Source organism: Mytilus edulis, chromosome 4, assembly GCF_963676685.1.
Source record: "Mytilus edulis chromosome 4, xbMytEdul2.2, whole genome shotgun sequence".
Classification (NCBI taxonomy): Eukaryota; Metazoa; Mollusca; class Bivalvia; order Mytilida; family Mytilidae; genus Mytilus; species Mytilus edulis.
Window position 1 is genome coordinate 77,159,081 of NC_092347.1, and position 18,005 is coordinate 77,177,085.

The following is an 18,005-nucleotide window of genomic DNA, read 5'->3' on the forward strand; positions in this document are numbered from 1 at the left end:
AGAATTAAGTGTGTATATTCTCCAGGGTGTTTTAATGATTATACAATGCGCAATTTGAAATGTCTTGTCAATCCCGGAATATCAAATCTCTAAATCTGGAACTTGCTCTGAACTATTACTATTTTTATTTGATCAGATTGTTCCATACTGTGTATGACAAAAAAAAGTGATCTAATAACCCTGCAACCTACCCTACAGATCAAATGTGATAGTGCACAAACAGTTTAGATGTAAAAAAAAAAAGAAAGTCTGTTGTATAAGATAGAATGGGTAGTGCGGAGTTGCAGATGCCATAAATAAGCACTGCACTGTCCGTTTGTTAATTGGCTACATGTCTTAAGGGAAGGTTAAGATCTGAAAAATCAGGTGGAAGTGGTATATACTAAGTTATATCTAATATTAAGAATTTGCCAAGAAAGCTCATATACAAATGGTTTTTTTTTAATTTATATAGTTTATCTATAATAAACACATACCATGCTGTTGGAGGACATCATTTTGTTTTTGGTGAACTACATCTACAGAACCAGGTGTGTCTAAATTATATAATAGTAAGCATTGTTGAAACAAAGACTTAACGGTTAATAATTATATATTTAAGTCGACGGAAATAGCTGTACCTTAAACATAAAGTAGTTTTCCTTTATTTCTCATTAATGTTGCAAAACATATTTCCAACATCGTTTACTTTAGGCTTTACTATGTAAACTGATAAAAGCCTTCTGAAACCATATCGAGAGGAATTTTGTATGATTTTCTATAGGATTAAAACATTATATGGTAATTTAAAGATTTAAATTGTAGTTTATACGATAAATAATTCCTGCCTATGTCAGGTGGGATATTAATAGAATACAAATTGAGAAACCAGAGAGAGATATTTTTAGAAATTAATGAGAGAACCGAGATATTTTTAGAAATTACTGAGAGAACTGAGATAATTTTAGAAGATTGGTTAGCCAATCAGATAGGAGATATAAGTAAAGTATTAATAAGCTCGTTTTAAGCTGCCAGTTCATCGTAGCATATTTTAATTTTGTTTTTACAAAAAGTTATTATTACAAAATAGTTGTTTCAGTATTTAAACTGCTGTGCATAAACTTTAAGTGTTGGATTATTCAGACTTTATATGAACTCAAATAAGTTATCCCGTGTGATAAAATATATCAGGAAAAGGAGCATGGAATAAACTTTGAACAATCCACGTGTTTGTACGGCGAGAAGTCTTCATTCATACGATATATGCTCAATTTTATATTTGTTTTGGAGTTTTATTATTCATAGATCTGAGGTCTGTTTATTTATTTATTCACCTATATTGCATTTGACATTACATTTATATATACACATGCACGGACGCAATGGGTCCGATTAGGAAAAAGAAAAACAATAACGCAGTCTATAATCCTACATTACTTGAAAATTGGACAATTGCTAGACTAAAAGCAGAGTTAGAAAGAAAGAATATCGCTTTTCCTATAAATGCAAAACGTTTGACATTGGTACGAATTTTGAAACGATACGAAAATTCCGATAGTATCACATCAAACACAACAAACGCACGTGGAGAGGAAGCACGAGGCGAAGACAGTCACACACGTGGTGAGGAACCCTTAAATGGTAGTGCGGTATACCATCATGCATTGCCACAACAAAACGCACGTGTAGATGGGGATCCGCGATCCCAGGATGCACCAAACACTAACAATAATGAAAACACGCCCAGTAACGACAATCGTGTTTTGATTGGAATTGTATCAAAATTATCATCGACTGTACAATCCCTACAACAGAATGTTTCCGGCTTAACAGGAAAAGTTAATTTATTACTTCAAGCCAGAAATGAAACTACCAGTATTAGTAGAATCGCAGAAACACCAAATGCAAATGTCTCCGCTCCGGTGGATAGTGCATCCAATATCATCAATCATACTTCTACAAATTCAGGTCAATCTTGGTCAAATTTCAATTTACAGTCCGCATACAATGCATTACAAAATACACGAACTGCACCGAACGCAGCCGCAGGAAGCGAGGAACAGCTTTTAAATATGGGAAATTCAGGCAACATGGTGAGAACAGCACACGGCTATTCTGCAGAAACTCTACCGTTTGTGGAAACAATTTCACCCCAGTTACGAAAGAATATTATATCAGGTATGGACATTAATCTAACATCTTTACTGATTCCATACTATTCTGGTTCAGGAACACACGAGTTAAGCTTGAGTGAAGACAAAAACAATAAATCTGACCCTAGGAGTTCAAGATCATTGTCTCTGGGCGAATTTATTCAGGCTTTTGGTATTTATAAGAACATTATGTGTACAACATTTCCTCATCGTAGGAGCGAGCTGGATCTTTATGAACGTGATTTGGTTGATATGGCCACCAGGTATCCGGGTAAGGGATTTTACGAGTACCATAAACGGTTTTCTGCTGATGCGGCAGCTCATTTAAGACATAACAATATTCCTGTTGACTGGTCTATAAGAAATAACACTTTATTTTGCAATATTTTTGCGAACATTAAACCTAACACATGTAGCATTTGCGGTAGCACTTTTCACTCAAGTAGTTATTGTAATCAGTCAAACAATAGCAACAGGAATACGACAGGGTCATACAGGTCAGATCAAGACATACACGGCAGGGAGCGTTCTTACCATGGAGGAAAGGAAATCTGTAATAATTTCAACGGGAAAACAGGTTGTTTTAGACCTCATTGTAGAAATTTACATATTTGTCTAAGTTGTAATGGAGAGCACCCTAAAACAGTCTGTACGAGTTCAAAAAACGAGGCACTAGGACCCAACAAAATCGGGTCCAATATGCAGAGAAGAATGTAAACGATCAAGTTTCCCTAAGTTTAGGAGTATCAACACCCATTGTGATTAGTAATTTAGTTCATGAATTAGAAAATCATCCAAATAAGGAATTTAAGAATTACCTAGTTTCTGGGTTAAGTCAAGGTTTTTCCACAGGTATTACAACATTACCATCTAAGTCTATTGAGTGCAAAAACTTAAGATCAGCGTTATCTCAACCAACACACGTTTTAAAATTAATAGAAACGGAGGTAGAAAAGGGCTATTTAGAAGGACCATTTGATTTCATTCCATTTACACATTACCGCATTAACCCTATCGGTGTGGCAGAAGGTAAATACAATAAAAAGAAGCGTTTGATCGTAGACTTGTCAGCGCCTCATGAGGATCCAAAAAATCCTAGTTTAAACGAACTTATCGATAAAGATGAATTTTCTTTGCAATATGTTTCAATTGATGATGCTATCAGAACTATCAAAAGCCTAGGTTTTAAATCTTGGCTTTTAAAAACCGATATAGCCGACGCCTTCAAGGTTATGCCCCTGTCGCCAATGTTATGGCCGTTTCATGGAATCAAATGGGATGACAGATATTACTTTTTTAATAAATTGGTGTTTGGGTGCAGGTCTAGCCCAAAAATCTTTGACACTCTTTCACAAGCAATTTGTTGGATTGCTCAGAACAATTACAATATAGAGCACATTTTACACTTGTTAGATGATTTTCTAGTTATTGTACCAGAACAAGACAATGCTCAACAAACTATGAATACTTTTTTAGATATTTTTAAGTCATTAGGTGTGCCACTTTCATTTAAGAAAACTGAAGGACCATGTCATAAGTTAGAATATTTAGGGATATTTTTAGATACTATTAATATGGAGGCTTATCTCCCTTTAGAAAAGGTTTTACGAATTCAAGAAATTATAGAATATTTCAGTAAGCGCAATTCGTGCACTAAAAGAGAGTTATTAAGTTTACTAGGGCATTTAAATTTTGCGTGCAGAGTTATAGTGCCAGGTAGATCATTTGTTTCACACTTAATTAAACTGTCTACTACTGTTAAAAAGTTGCATCACCATGTGCACTTAAAAAGTTGTAAACCTGATCTTGTTATGTGGTCAAAATTTTTAAAAGATTGGAATGGTGTTTCCTTCTTTTTAAATGATAATATAACGAATGCTGCGGACATTCACTTGTTTACTGATGCTACACCTTCCTCGTTTGGAGGTTTTTATCAAAATGAATGGTTTCAAGGTGACTTTCCTTATGAACTATTGTCTTGTGAGCAAACATCTATGGCGTTTTTTGAATTGTATCCCATTGTAATGGCATGCGTACTGTGGGGAGATAGATGGAAAAGGAAACGTATATTATTCAATTGTGACAATTTAGCCACTGTTGATATTATTAAAAAGGGTAGATCTAAGATTCAAAGCTTGATGAAGTTAATGAGAAAGCTCACTTATCATTCAGCAATTAATAATTTTGTAGTGCATGCCAAACACATTCCTGGTATAAAAAACTGTATAGCTGATTCTCTTTCTCGTTACCAGATGATGAAGTTCAGAGCCTTGGCACCACATGCAAACGCGATACCAACTCCTTGTCTGCATCCCTCAGAGCTGATGATGGTTTGAATTTAAAGATAGACGAATTATGGGATGCGTCTTTGAGCGAAAGCACTAGATTGACATATAAATCCGCTTTTAAATGTTTCAGAACTTTCCTGGTCATAAATGGTCAACCGTGCTCCGAAGTTAATCTTCCTTATGTAAAAGAAGATCTTCTAGTCTATTTCGTAACTTATTGTCAAAAAGCACTTAATCTGAAACACCAGACTATTAAACTCTATCTTGCCGGAGTACGTCATTATTATATAAGATTTTTAGGATATGATCCTATGGCGAATGCTATCAGATTACCAGTTATTCTTCGGGGTATTAAAAAATCTCAGAACAATGTTGTTCAAGAAAGATTGCCAATTACATCATCAATTTTGAATAAGCTTTGTGCTTTATTACCGAAAGGAATATTTTCACCAGTGCTAGACCTCATGTTTCAGTGTGCTTTTAAAATGGCATTTTTCGGTTTTCTTAGGTGTGGAGAATTTACCTGTCGGTCTTATAATGATAATTCATGTACAGTACTTTTGCAAGATATCACTGTGGATCCGACGAAACAGTTTTTCATTTTTCGCCTGCGATCATCTAAGCGTGATCCCTTTCGTCAAGGCGTGAATATTACTATTTATGAAAATGACACATTTAAACCAGTGGATACAATGAATAAGTATCTGTCTATAAGATATAACAATGGCGCTTTACCAAAATCTCCACTTTTTGTCGAGGATGAATTTCAATCATCGCCGTTAAGCAGGGAAACATTTATTTCTTCATTGAGACAACTATTAGACATACTTGGCTATAATACTGTTAAGTTTTGTGGTCACTCCTTTCGTATAGGAGCAGCTACATCCGCAGCAGCATGTGGTGTCGAGGATCATATAATTCAAACATTAGGCAGGTGGTCATCAGACTGTTACATACGATACATACGAACTGATGCCAAAGTATTGAAAAGAGCTCAGCAAGATATGTGTTTTCATAACTAGTTCATTTGTTGTAGTTTAAAGCTTCAGAGAGATTATTATTGTTTCTTTTTTTGTAGTTTTACACACATGTAATTTTTGTTTTTGTTTTTTGTAACATTATGTGACATTTGAGTGGTAAAAAAAAAAAAACCCAAAAAAACCAAAAACATGGAGACCATTTTAATTCCATATTTTAATAAATTTAGGTTAGATTACATAACTAAATAAAAAAAATAAAAAAAAAATAATATTAAATCGCAATAAATGATGTATCTATCTTGGGGGCTTTCACTCATTTAATGGTATTAAATTCGCTTAATTTGGCCATGTTAATTTCGGGGAAATTATTTTTTACCCCCAAGTCAATTATACATCAGTATAGTATATATTCTTAATTATCAGTTCCAATTATTATTGTATAAGTAAGCATGGGATTATTTTGCATATCGTGCTGCTGGTATCCACCGCAGCCGATACCCCGCTGCTGGTATCCACCGCAGCCGAAACCCCGCTGCTGGTATCCACCGCAGCCGAAAAACCCGCTGCTGGTATCCACCGCAGCCGAAACAATGTTGCAGGTATCCACCGCATCCTATAGTTAATAGTTTATTTTTAGAATAATGTTTCAAATTATTGTTTAGATTAAGTAGATTTTTTATAAAGTGAGTAGCCCCCGAGAAAGCCAAAACATAGATACATTTATTGATTATATTGTTACATTTTTTACATGTTGTCATGTAGTTTTAGCAATTATATAATGGAAGTAGTATAGCTTGTTTTTATTAGTCTAGATAATAAATATATATACCACTATGCTATATTATGATGTTTGTTGTTTTGTCGTCTTTAGATATAATGCGAGGTTAAGAAGGGATCGGAATAACTATAGACAATAGCTTTTACTGATTGTCATTTAGAGAACATGTGTGCTTATATACAGTCATATAGATTTAACATTTGGGTTGTCGTAATTTGTCTTTGGTTAGTCGTTTTTCAAGTCACTGATACTAGAAAAGTATGATTGTATAAATGGTAATTTAAAGATTTAAATTGTAGTTTATACGATAAATAATTCCTGCCTATGTCAGGTGGGATATTAATAGAATACAAATTGAGAAACCAGAGAGAGATATTTTTAGAAATTAATGAGAGAACCGAGATATTTTTAGAAATTACTGAGAGAACTGAGATAATTTTAGAAGATTGGTTAGCCAATCAGATAGGAGATATAAGTAAAGTATTAATAAGCTCGTTTTAAGCTGCCAGTTCATCGTAGCATATTTTAATTTTGTTTCCCACCCGCCCTCACCTTTACCTCTTTAAAAGTGTATTCACATATATATGTATTATATATTGGGGCTACTTACTATTGGCCATGTTAATTTCGGGGAAATTATTTTTTACCCCCAAGTCAATTATACATCAGTATAGTATATATTCTTAATTATCAGTTCCAATTATTATTGTATAAGTAAGCATGGGATTATTTTGCATATCGTGCTGCTGGTATCCACCGCAGCCGATACCCCGCTGCTGGTATCCACCGCAGCCGAAACCCCGCTGCTGGTATCCACCGCAGCCGAAAAACCCGCTGCTGGTATCCACCGCAGCCGAAACAATGTTGCAGGTATCCACCGCATCCTATAGTTAATAGTTTATTTTTAGAATAATGTTTCAAATTATTGTTTAGATTAAGTAGATTTTTTATAAAGTGAGTAGCCCCCGAGAAAGCCAAAACATAGATACATTTATTGATTATATTGTTACATTTTTTACATGTTGTCATGTAGTTTTAGCAATTATATAATGGAAGTAGTATAGCTTGTTTTTATTAGTCTAGATAATAAATATATATACCACTATGCTATATTATGATGTTTGTTGTTTTGTCGTCTTTAGATATAATGCGAGGTTAAGAAGGGATCGGAATAACTATAGACAATAGCTTTTACTGATTGTCATTTAGAGAACATGTGTGCTTATATACAGTCATATAGATTTAACATTTGGGTTGTCGTAATTTGTCTTTGGTTAGTCGTTTTTCAAGTCACTGATACTAGAAAAGTATGATTGTATAAATTCCTTTGAGTTTACCAGAGGTCTGAAGATGGCATGTAAATAACTGCAATAAGTCGCTCGTGTTTTTTCATGTCGATAGAAATGTTTTAATTAATTTATCTTGCTTATTTTTCAACTGTGAACGCAGCCTACACTTAAATACTAGAAATATAGTACGTATAACTGTCCGTTTGTTAATTGGCTTCATGTCTTAAGGGAAGGTTAAGATCTGAAAAATCAAGTGGAAGTGGTATATACTAAGTTATATCTAATATTAAGAATTTGCCAAGAAAGCTCATATACAAATGTTTTTAATTTATATAGTTTATCTATAATAAACACATACCATGCTGTTGGAGGACATCATTTTGTTTTTGGTGAACTACATCTACAGCACCAGGTGTGTCTAAATTATATAATAGTATGCATTGTTGAAACAAAGACTTAACGGTTTATTATTTAATATTTAGGTCGACGTAAAAAGTTGTACCTTAAATATGAGTAGTTTTTTCTTTATTTCTCATTAATGTTGCAAAACATATTTCCAATTTGGTCTACTTGAGGCTTTACTGTATAACTGAGAAAAGTCTTCTGAAACCCTATCGAGAGGAATTTTGTATCGTTTTCTATAGGATTAAAACATTTTATACCTTTGGGTTTCCCAGAGATCTGTTGATGGAATGTTAACACCTACAAGTAGTCGCTGATTTTTTATGTCGATTTTATGTTTTAATTAATTTGTCTTATTGCTTTTTTAAACTGTTAACACATCCTACACTTAAATAGATAAACGGTACGTATTACTGTGTGATTGTTAAGTGGCTACATGTCTTAGGGGAAGGTTCAGATCTCAAATATCATGCGAAAATGGTATATACTAAGTGTTATCTAATATTAAGAATTTGCCAAGAAAGCTCATTTATGCATGTTTTTAATTAATATTCGTTATCTATATTAAACACATACCATGCTGTGTGAGGACATCAATTTGTTTTATGTTTACTTCAGCTACAGTTCCAGGTGTGCCTTAATTATAAAATAGTATATAAAAAAGGAGATATGGTATGATTGCCAATGAGACAACTATCAACAAAATACCAAAATTACACAAACAATAACAACTATAGGTCACCGTACGGCCTTCAACATTGAGCATACCGCATAGTCAGTATGCAATGTTGAAATAAAGACTTAATGGTTTATTATTTAATATTTAGGTCGACGGAAATAACAATACCAGAAACATGAGTAGGTTTCCTTTATTTCTCATCAATGTTGCAAAACATATTACTAATTTGGTTTACTTGAGACTTTACTGTATAACTGAGAAAGTCTTCTGAAACCCTATCGAGAGGAATTTTTTATAGGATTAAAACATTATATACCTTTGAGTTTACCGGAGATCTGTAGATGGCATATAAATAACTGCAATTAGTCGCTCTTGTTTTTTTTTTAGTCGATCGTAATGTTTTAATTAATTTATCTTGCTGTTAAACGGTACGTATAACTGTGTGTTTATAAAATTTATCTATAATAAACACATACCATACTGTGGGAGGACACCAGTTTGGTTTACTTGAGGCTTTACTATATAACTGAGAAAAGCCTTTCCGTGTCATATCTACGGTTTTCAAGATTATAATAGCAAATAATGATAAAGCTTGAGTAATGTTTTATGCTTAATAACTGTAATTTATCTTGACAAACACATAACTTGCTGTGAACAGACATTGTAATGGTCAACTGTTTTCTTATTAACGGTACCATAATTTAAATTTGAGTTAAAATACACTTTAGGAATACGTTACTATTGAGTTTGAAATACGTTGAATTTGCCTTTATTAAGTCAGTAGTATGAAAGTAGTTTCATATGTTAGATGTGTTTTGAGCATTTTGTTTTCAATTTTGTCGAAGGACTTCCGATTTTGAATTTTCCATAGTGGTCGTCTTCTATATTTTTGCTATTTCGCTTATTTATGAGGCCATATAAATGTTCTCAACATTTCAGATAATTCTGTACTGCAGTAAATCAACACAACTATGTTTTTTTATTAACCAAAGATAAATCATGATGACAACATTAAATTGAACAATTATAAACTTGTCAAAGTAGAAAAATTTGCGAGAAAAAATCAGAATATTTTAACGTTCAATTATTTCTTTAACAACAATTTCAATTTAGAAAGCTTCATTGATATTTGTATTCTTAAACAAAGATACCTTTAGTTTTGTCTTTCATCAAACCGCAAAAAGTCAGGTCTTCAAGCTTTACACTGCATGGTATCAAGTTATGCTAAAATAAATTGTGAAAAGAATAGAATAAGATAAGAATAAAAATAAGAAAAAGAATAGAACAGAATGTAATATAAATAAGAATATTTTATTTCCAATTAAAGGGCTCTGTAAAGAGCTTTCATGACATTACAAGTACATAATTATAAGATTATACCTAAATTAGAGACATATATATGTATATATTTATATATCAACCCAACAATGTTAGATTTGTAAATTTGCTTTCGCAAATTTTTGGTTCTTCCCTCGCCGGGATTCGAACCCGTGCTACTGTGATATCGTGACAACCAAAAATTTGCGAAAGCAAATTTACAGATCTAACATTGTTGGGCTCTCATTAAAAGAGCTTCCGGTTGGCATGTGTTACCTTTCCACGTCAGTTTTAATCTACCGGCGTACAGTACATGAAGATATTATTGTTTACAGATCAGCTAAATTATCTATAGTAAAGGATCCTACAAATTAATGTAAGATACAGTCACAGTGGCCGTGTGGTCTAGCGGGACGGCTGCACTGCAGGCGATTTGGTGTCACGATATCACAGTAGCATGGGTTCGAATCCCGGCGAGGGAAGAACCAAAAATTTGCGAAAGCAAATTTACAGATCTAACATTGTTGGGTTGATGTTTAGACGAGTTATATATATATGTTTAGACGAGTTGTATATATATGTTTAGACGAGTTGTATATATATATATATATATAACTCGTCTAAACATCAACCCAACAATGTTAGATCTGTAAATTTGCTTTCGCAAATTTTTGGTTCTTCCCTCGCCGGGATTCGAACCCATGCTACTGTGATATCGTGACACCAAATCGCCTGCACTGCAGCCGTCCCGCTAGACCACACGACCACCTGGGCTCTCAAATAAAAGAGCTTTCGGTGGGCATGTGTTACCTTTCCACGTCAGTTTTAATCTAGCGGCGTACTACAGTACATGATATATAAGGCATGAAGATGTTATTGTTTACAGATCAGCTAAATTATCTATAGTAAAGGATCCTACAAATTAATGTAAGATACAGTCACAGAAAATAATTATATTCATAAGTACGTCTGAGTCAGTGACAACCCTCCAATAGGTCTTTCCACGGAAAGGTGGAAAGACCTAATTATTGTTCAATTAAGACGAATCAGAGTTTTCAATTTGTCATCAACTAGAATCTTGTGAGTTGGTTTTAATGTGGCATTTATATGTAAGCTTAGTCCGTTTGAATATAGGTTGTATATCCGATCTATCTAAAACAAAACAAAAATTATTTTATCATTAATATCTAAAACAAAAGAAATGAACTGTTTTAACACTATTGACATGCTCAGTTGGTTGCTAAATACTTTATATGTAAACATTCAAGGTTTTCATAGTTGGTAACTATTTTATTTTAACTTTCCAAACAAGATTATACAAATATCCGTATAATAATTATATGTCTTTTTGAATAAATTATGAAAACTAAAACATAATCAATATCAAAAATATGTAATTATTAAACATTGAATGAAATAATTATTTACAAGTATACAATCTAGAATTAATAAGGGTAGATAACAACCGATTTAAGTTAAATTAAACTTATATTAAGTTAGATATAAATGTGAAGCGTGTGGATCTAACCATTTCCAGATATTAGAGAATAAAAAAGACAAAATACAAAATAATTTTCATGACATTTCGTTGATTCAATGTAAGATCATGAAACAGATAGTCGTTTTAATGGGTTAAATTAGAGAATTGATAAGAAGTAGTGGATTCGAAAACGATATTCAACTCGCGATTAAAGTCGCTCGTTGATTATCGTTTACGAATCCACTACTTCTGACCAATTCTCCAATACATATATAGTCGTTTTTTATATTGTTGAATATTAGGAAAATCACTGGCGAGGATCAAACAGTCTATTAAGATATCATTAAACACAACGATTTATTATCATTAAAATAGTTACGTTTGTAGTGCATTTTATGTTATTGGTTTGGTGTGTGTTGCTTGCTAACTGTAAACATGACTATTTGCTAGAGGCTTGACTCACGCAAGTTTTTGTGATTTCGGAGCCTTTTATAGCGAAAAATGCGTAATGGGTTTTGCTGATTGTGCAAGACCGTACGGTGACATATAGCTGTTCGTTTCTGTGGAAAAGATGCTGAATAATTGTTCGTTATCACATACCCAACTTTTAACTTTTAAAAATAATAGCAAGAAAACAAATATCCTAAATTAAGTCTTTCAACAGAACGATGGTCCCTTATTAACTTAAAATGCTGAAACGTTTGTTGGTTTTTTTTTTATCTTTTACATATTATTGTCAGCTTTAGCAATATTTACCACTTGGTGTTGCCATTAAACTTGAAATAATACATGTAGCATCTTGGGTTTTCATTTCTTTGGCTCTTTTTATACTGTTTCTCCTTTTCAGCTGCGGCCTTCGGTTCTATTCTTTCTCCGACGTACTCGAGCAAAAACTCGCCTTTTTTTTATACTTCTCGATGAAAAAACTCCAAAACCTATTATTGAAAAATAACATATTCAACATTATGTTTGCTGTGTTGGTAATGTGTAATGTACAAATACTACGAAATAGAGCACTACAATCATGATGTACAATAAACACAACCTCAATCATACAATTTGACAATTTTTTCCACACAATGCCTGAGTCTCCTATAAGCGCTATTGGTGAAGAAAGATACACTTTGAGATCAAAGGATTTTACTCGATCTTTTTTTTTATGGTTAAATGTGTTATCCGATCTTTCGTTTTCTGTGTCGTAATTTTGGCATGTTTGTTTTTTGAAATATTGGATTCCATTGTTCACCCTAAAGCACAGGCCACATAGTCCAGGATTGTCAAATTGTTTTCAGGATGTAAAAATTACCAAAGCAGACCAATATATGTTTGTAAAATAGAACGTCTGGCCTGTTGATTTTAAAGTTTATCGCGAAGACTTGGAGTCTTGGAATTTTCTTGTCAATTTACTTCTGTGAATTAATGAAATAGTGTTTGCGGGTTAAAAGTACTGTGTCTTATATGATGATGACATATTTGAAACTATTTTTTTTTTATTTGTTCTTTGTTTTCGAAATTTATTTTCGGCGACATCTAAAATTCAAAGTAACATAATTATTCATCAATAATATAGCTAAAACAAAATAGCTACATCACACTTTTAAACAACTGTCTGTATAGCAGTCTGCAAACATGTAAACCTTTTTCTTCTTCCATTTCTGACATTCCCATAGGCTTGATAAAAGGATTAGTTTTCTAGGCCAGTTCAGATCTACCTGATAATAGTTGTTAAATGTATGGCATTCGTAGACTTTATTCCGTAATATAGTGGTTGTGTCAACTGGCTACTTTAAAATAATTGCGTTTAGCACTCTTCGTGCTTAGCCACGTATCTTAGAACCGATCATGCTTTTCTGGCTGTTAAATCATCTCTACAGGACAACAGAATCTAACAGATTTTGTGTTGGTAAAACTGAGCTCTATCGTCTAATAAAAGTCAGTCAATATTGACATGCATCCCCTTATGTTTTACTCTTAACATTAATTTACTATTTACCTTTATAATTGGATATATGCTTCTTGTAGCATGCATCTTTGTCGAGGTTATTCTCGCACCAAAATTTTGCATCAGATTCTGGGCTTATTCTCTTTCTATTCTGAAACCATTTTAGAAATTCAATACCATTACATGTAATGTAGTAAAAATTAATCAACAGATGGTATGGTAAATTATACGACATCCACCAAACAAAGTCATTCTAACCCCTTTTAAAATATACTGTTAAAAAACGCATAGTTCGGATGAATTTTTCAAAATACAAAATATTCATTTCATACGGTAAATTGAAACGGTCCATATGATTTTTAATTTTAGCTACTTGTATATATTTCGGAGTTGAGTATGACGTCCCTTATCACTGAACTACATTTTTATTTAGGAGCCAGATTGAGCAAGTTTCTCGATGCCTCGCAGACCTCTTGGTGGCCTTCGGCTGCTGTCTGCTCTTGGTTGGGTTATTGCATGATTGCCAATGAGACAACTCTCCACAAGAGACCAATGACAACAACTAAAGTTCACTGTACGGCCTTCGACAATGAGCAAAGCACATATGACATGGTCAGCTATAAAAAGACCCGGCATGACAAGTGTAGAACATTTTAAACGAGAAAACTAACGGTCCTATTGATGTACAAAAAATGAAAGAAAAACAAATATGCAACACATCAAAAAACGACATCCATTAAACTACAGACTCATGGCAGGCAGGAAAATACAGAATGTGGCGGTTTTAACATTTTTGCGGCATTCAGATTCTCTCCTAACCTGGGACAGTGGTGTAACAATACAACATAAGAACGAGCTATAAAAAAAATCCGCCTCAGACCCATGGTCATTTCCGAGAAACATGAATGGCGAGCAATTCAATGCAACACCATTTAAACATCGATAGCATCCATGCAAAGGAGATGTGTATCATTCTTAGTGGGGGAGTTGATCGTACACGATATCAACTTGAATGGTACCGGGACTAACTCTTATTGTGATAAATTGACTTTCATTCATTAATCTTGAAAGAATAGGCTGTCTTTTTCTTTTCTATCACACGTTGTGAATGAATTTCTTAACTAATAATTTTTAAATTACCATTACAAATATATATACTAAAATTCTTAAAAGGGGCACTAGCTAATTCATAGATATATACAAAAAAATCGAAAATACGATTTTTTAGAGTTTGCAGGAAGTAATGTAGTGAAATAATGATTCGTTTTATTTAAGCAGCCAGTGTTTAACTTGACCTCAAATGAAATTAAACAGATCTAGAATTCAATTTGCATGAGTTCGATTTTTATTTATTTCTGTATTTGTGTTTATATAACTTATCATTTGACCATCGACGGTCTTCGAATGTCAACTCGGAAATTAATTAGATAACGTCTAGACTAAACTTAACACGAGAAAAAGCTATATATTATCGAGCCCATGCCCTGTAAACTGGTTATTCAATACTTTTTCTGTAATTTGAATAAATACATTTTTATAAATCAAATATAAGAAATTGAGTCAAATCGGTGAACATCAATTTGACAGCTATAATTGCTCCTTTAAAGTGGTTGGGTGTTGGGTTTTTTTGCGAAGCATAATCAAACCTTTGTGGTATTTTACACACAACGTCAACGTGTCCTTACAATGGCATAGCATAGTGTATCACCTGGACCTCGGCACAGAGCAGAGGACCTGCTAGTATTAATTCGAAGAACGAAGCACCCGGTAGCAAAAAAAAAATAGCGAGGTATAATTTCTGTCATTTAAAACTCATGTAAAACAACATACTTAAGGGTCTAATTTGTTGAAGTCTTTAATTTATCTATTGTGTTGATTAGAAATCTGGTCCATAGTTGTAGGGAAATATATCCAAACTAGTAGTTGTAAAATATGTTTAAAAGGAGATGTTGGTACAACAACCAATCCGGTTATCGGCAAAATATTCTTTAGAAATAGTATAAGAAGCAAATCGTTCGACTTAGCATGATAACGAAGAAAACGAAGAAGACATATATTTGTGCTTTCAAACGTTACCAAAATATCATAAAAGCTTCTTCCAAAGTTTCATAAAATTCAAAGACGGTTTGATAAAGTTATTGATGTTTAACAAACTTTAAAGCAAGACTGTATACTAAATATATAAAATTTGAAGTGTACAAAACTTATAGAGTATAATTTATTTCTAGAATGCAAACTTAAAAAAAAAAAAATGAAATGCAAAATCTGTTACCCAAAAGTAGTTTAACAGCTTTGATTATTTGTTGAAAAATTAATGAACAAAAATGGAATCGAAAACAATGAGTTTTCTCCCTTGTCATTTAATTATTATTCTTGTTATTTTGAATATCTAAGGTCTACAATTTAATTACAAATTTGTATGTTTACATATATAGATTCAGATTCAATAGTTTATTAAAGTCTCACCACATACAACATGATTAAAACAAGACACAATTATAAAATTAATTATACAGTAAACATAGTTAAAACAATTATAATAAATACATGTATGTGCCATTCTTAAAAGAATTATGAGAGACTATTAAAATACACGAAATACTTATTCATTTTATAAAATACTGCAAATACAGTAGTTAATGATATAAAATACTGTTTCTCCTTGTTAAAATGTTATTGCAGGTTTTGGCAACAATATTACAAATATTGGTATTTTTAAACATATATATAGATTTTTCTTCATCAGACAAGTTTAAAAACATATCATTTTGACACAATATATCAATAAAAAGAGCATGTCTTAGATCTTCATACAAGGGACAATTTAAAAGTACATGTTTTTCATCCTCTAAAATATTGCAGTTAAAACAGACTCTTTCGTCTAGATTTTTTCTTTCATATCGACCAGTTTCAATTTTTAATGGTGCTACACCACATCTAAACTTTGAAAAAGCACTAAGACTACATATATATATATATATATATATAAAGATTCCATGTCTAAATAATTATAAATTTCTTCTGCTTTGATTGAAATATTAAAGCACTAATATGCAGTAAAATACTATATCAGACAATGATGAGAGAAAATTACGGTAGGTGATTTACAACATTGTATGAGCAGTACAGATAATGAGATTAAACCCATCATTCTACCGTTTAAAGCAAGTCTAGATCAGAAAAATCCTTGCCGGAGAAACACTAATTAGTAAAGAAAGAGTGAAGAGAACCCGGTGACCAGGGCCGTAACTACATAGAGGCAAATGCCTCATGCTGGAAATTTAAAAAAAAAGAAACAAAAGCTTGTTTTCATATCAAATTGTTTTCACAGCAAGTGTATTGCAAGATGCAAGATTTCGCCCTGCATGTTTTTCGTGATCCACATGTCTTAATTGTAGCCGGTTTTGTATTTTGTTCATATATTGTTATACTTTGTGACTACTAAGTATATAGTCTTAGTGTTGATTTTCATTTGTAAATGTGTCGTTTGACAATGTTGCATGTCCACGAACCGATGTCTAAATATTGTGCGAGAAAACATTTTAAGGAGATACGTTTCTTCATGGAGAATTGAACTTAATATCAAAGAATACAAAACTGGTTTTTTTGTAGAGAAGATAAAATTAGATAGCTGACATGATTAAAATTGAAGTAAGACCGCCCACCAATCTCATGGCTTCAAATCAGTTTTTAAAAAATACAATATATTGCCTTATGACCTTTTACATTGAAGGGTTGACCTTGGACTTGGCCAGGTTCAGACTCTTTAATAGGAAATAAAGGAATATGGATACGTGCAAGGGAATAAATCGTACACAATGTCAATGCATAGAAAAAATACTCAGTATCAATGGTCAGGATTTTTATTCCTGTTCTTTATCTTGATAGTCGTGGGAGGATTTTCAACAATGAAAGAATCATTAATACCATAGCACAAGGTCCCTATAGTGTTGACTTACGCAGTATTAAAGTATAATACTGCACTGTCACTATATGTAAATCCAGTCCTAAAAAATCACAAAGTCTAAACACAATACAACACAAGAACAGAACAAAACAGACAGATCCGGTATTAATTATTATGAGAATAACGATGTTTGCTATATCCTACATATCGGTCTTGTAATGTTGTTCCTAAAACCAGTTACCTAAAACTTTCAAATCACAATAAATCTATAAATTTGCTTTGAAACCAGAAAATTGTCGGAAAAAATAGCTGAAAATCAAATGTGTTTCAATGTTAGAAAGAGTCCAGGAAATCCTCAGAATGCACGATTTTGCGGTCCCCAGACCACTCGCAAAAAACTTATATTGCCTCACTTTTATCAGAGACAAATTGCGGCCCGGCGGCCACGCCCACTTGTATGTTTGTCAGTCTAATGAGTTAAGCCTTTTTTCAACTGATTTTTATAGTTCCTTCTAATGCTGTACTGGAATACTCCTGTCCGAGGTTTAGGGGGGGGTCCCTCTCACATGTTTATTCCCCCAAATTATGTATGTATGTGCCTGTTCCGAGTCAGAAGCCTGTAATTCAGAAGAATAAAACATTTCCTCGAGTCGATACTTAAGACCCATATTTTTTTTAAATTCATTGTAGAATTTAGACAACGAATGCACTTCGAAACTTTAAAGAAAGCTGGCGTCTTGTTCACTTTAAACAACAACAAAAACTATAACACCAAAAGTTGGTAAAAAGCGATTTTATAATATTTAAAAAA

At 32.8% G+C, this 18,005-nt stretch overlaps 1 long non-coding RNA gene across 1 annotated transcript; it reads right to left on the reverse strand.

Annotated features, from left to right (window-relative positions):
• Positions 1 to 422: 422 nt before the first annotated feature.
• On the reverse strand, positions 423 to 9,774 carry LOC139520574 (uncharacterized). The gene is made up of 4 exons (XR_011663922.1): positions 9,700 to 9,774; positions 8,446 to 8,505; positions 7,826 to 7,885; positions 423 to 536 (listed from the first exon to the last, which is right to left on the reverse strand). It is a non-coding gene; the product is annotated as an uncharacterized lncRNA (long non-coding RNA).
• Positions 9,775 to 18,005: the final 8,231 nt, after the last annotated feature.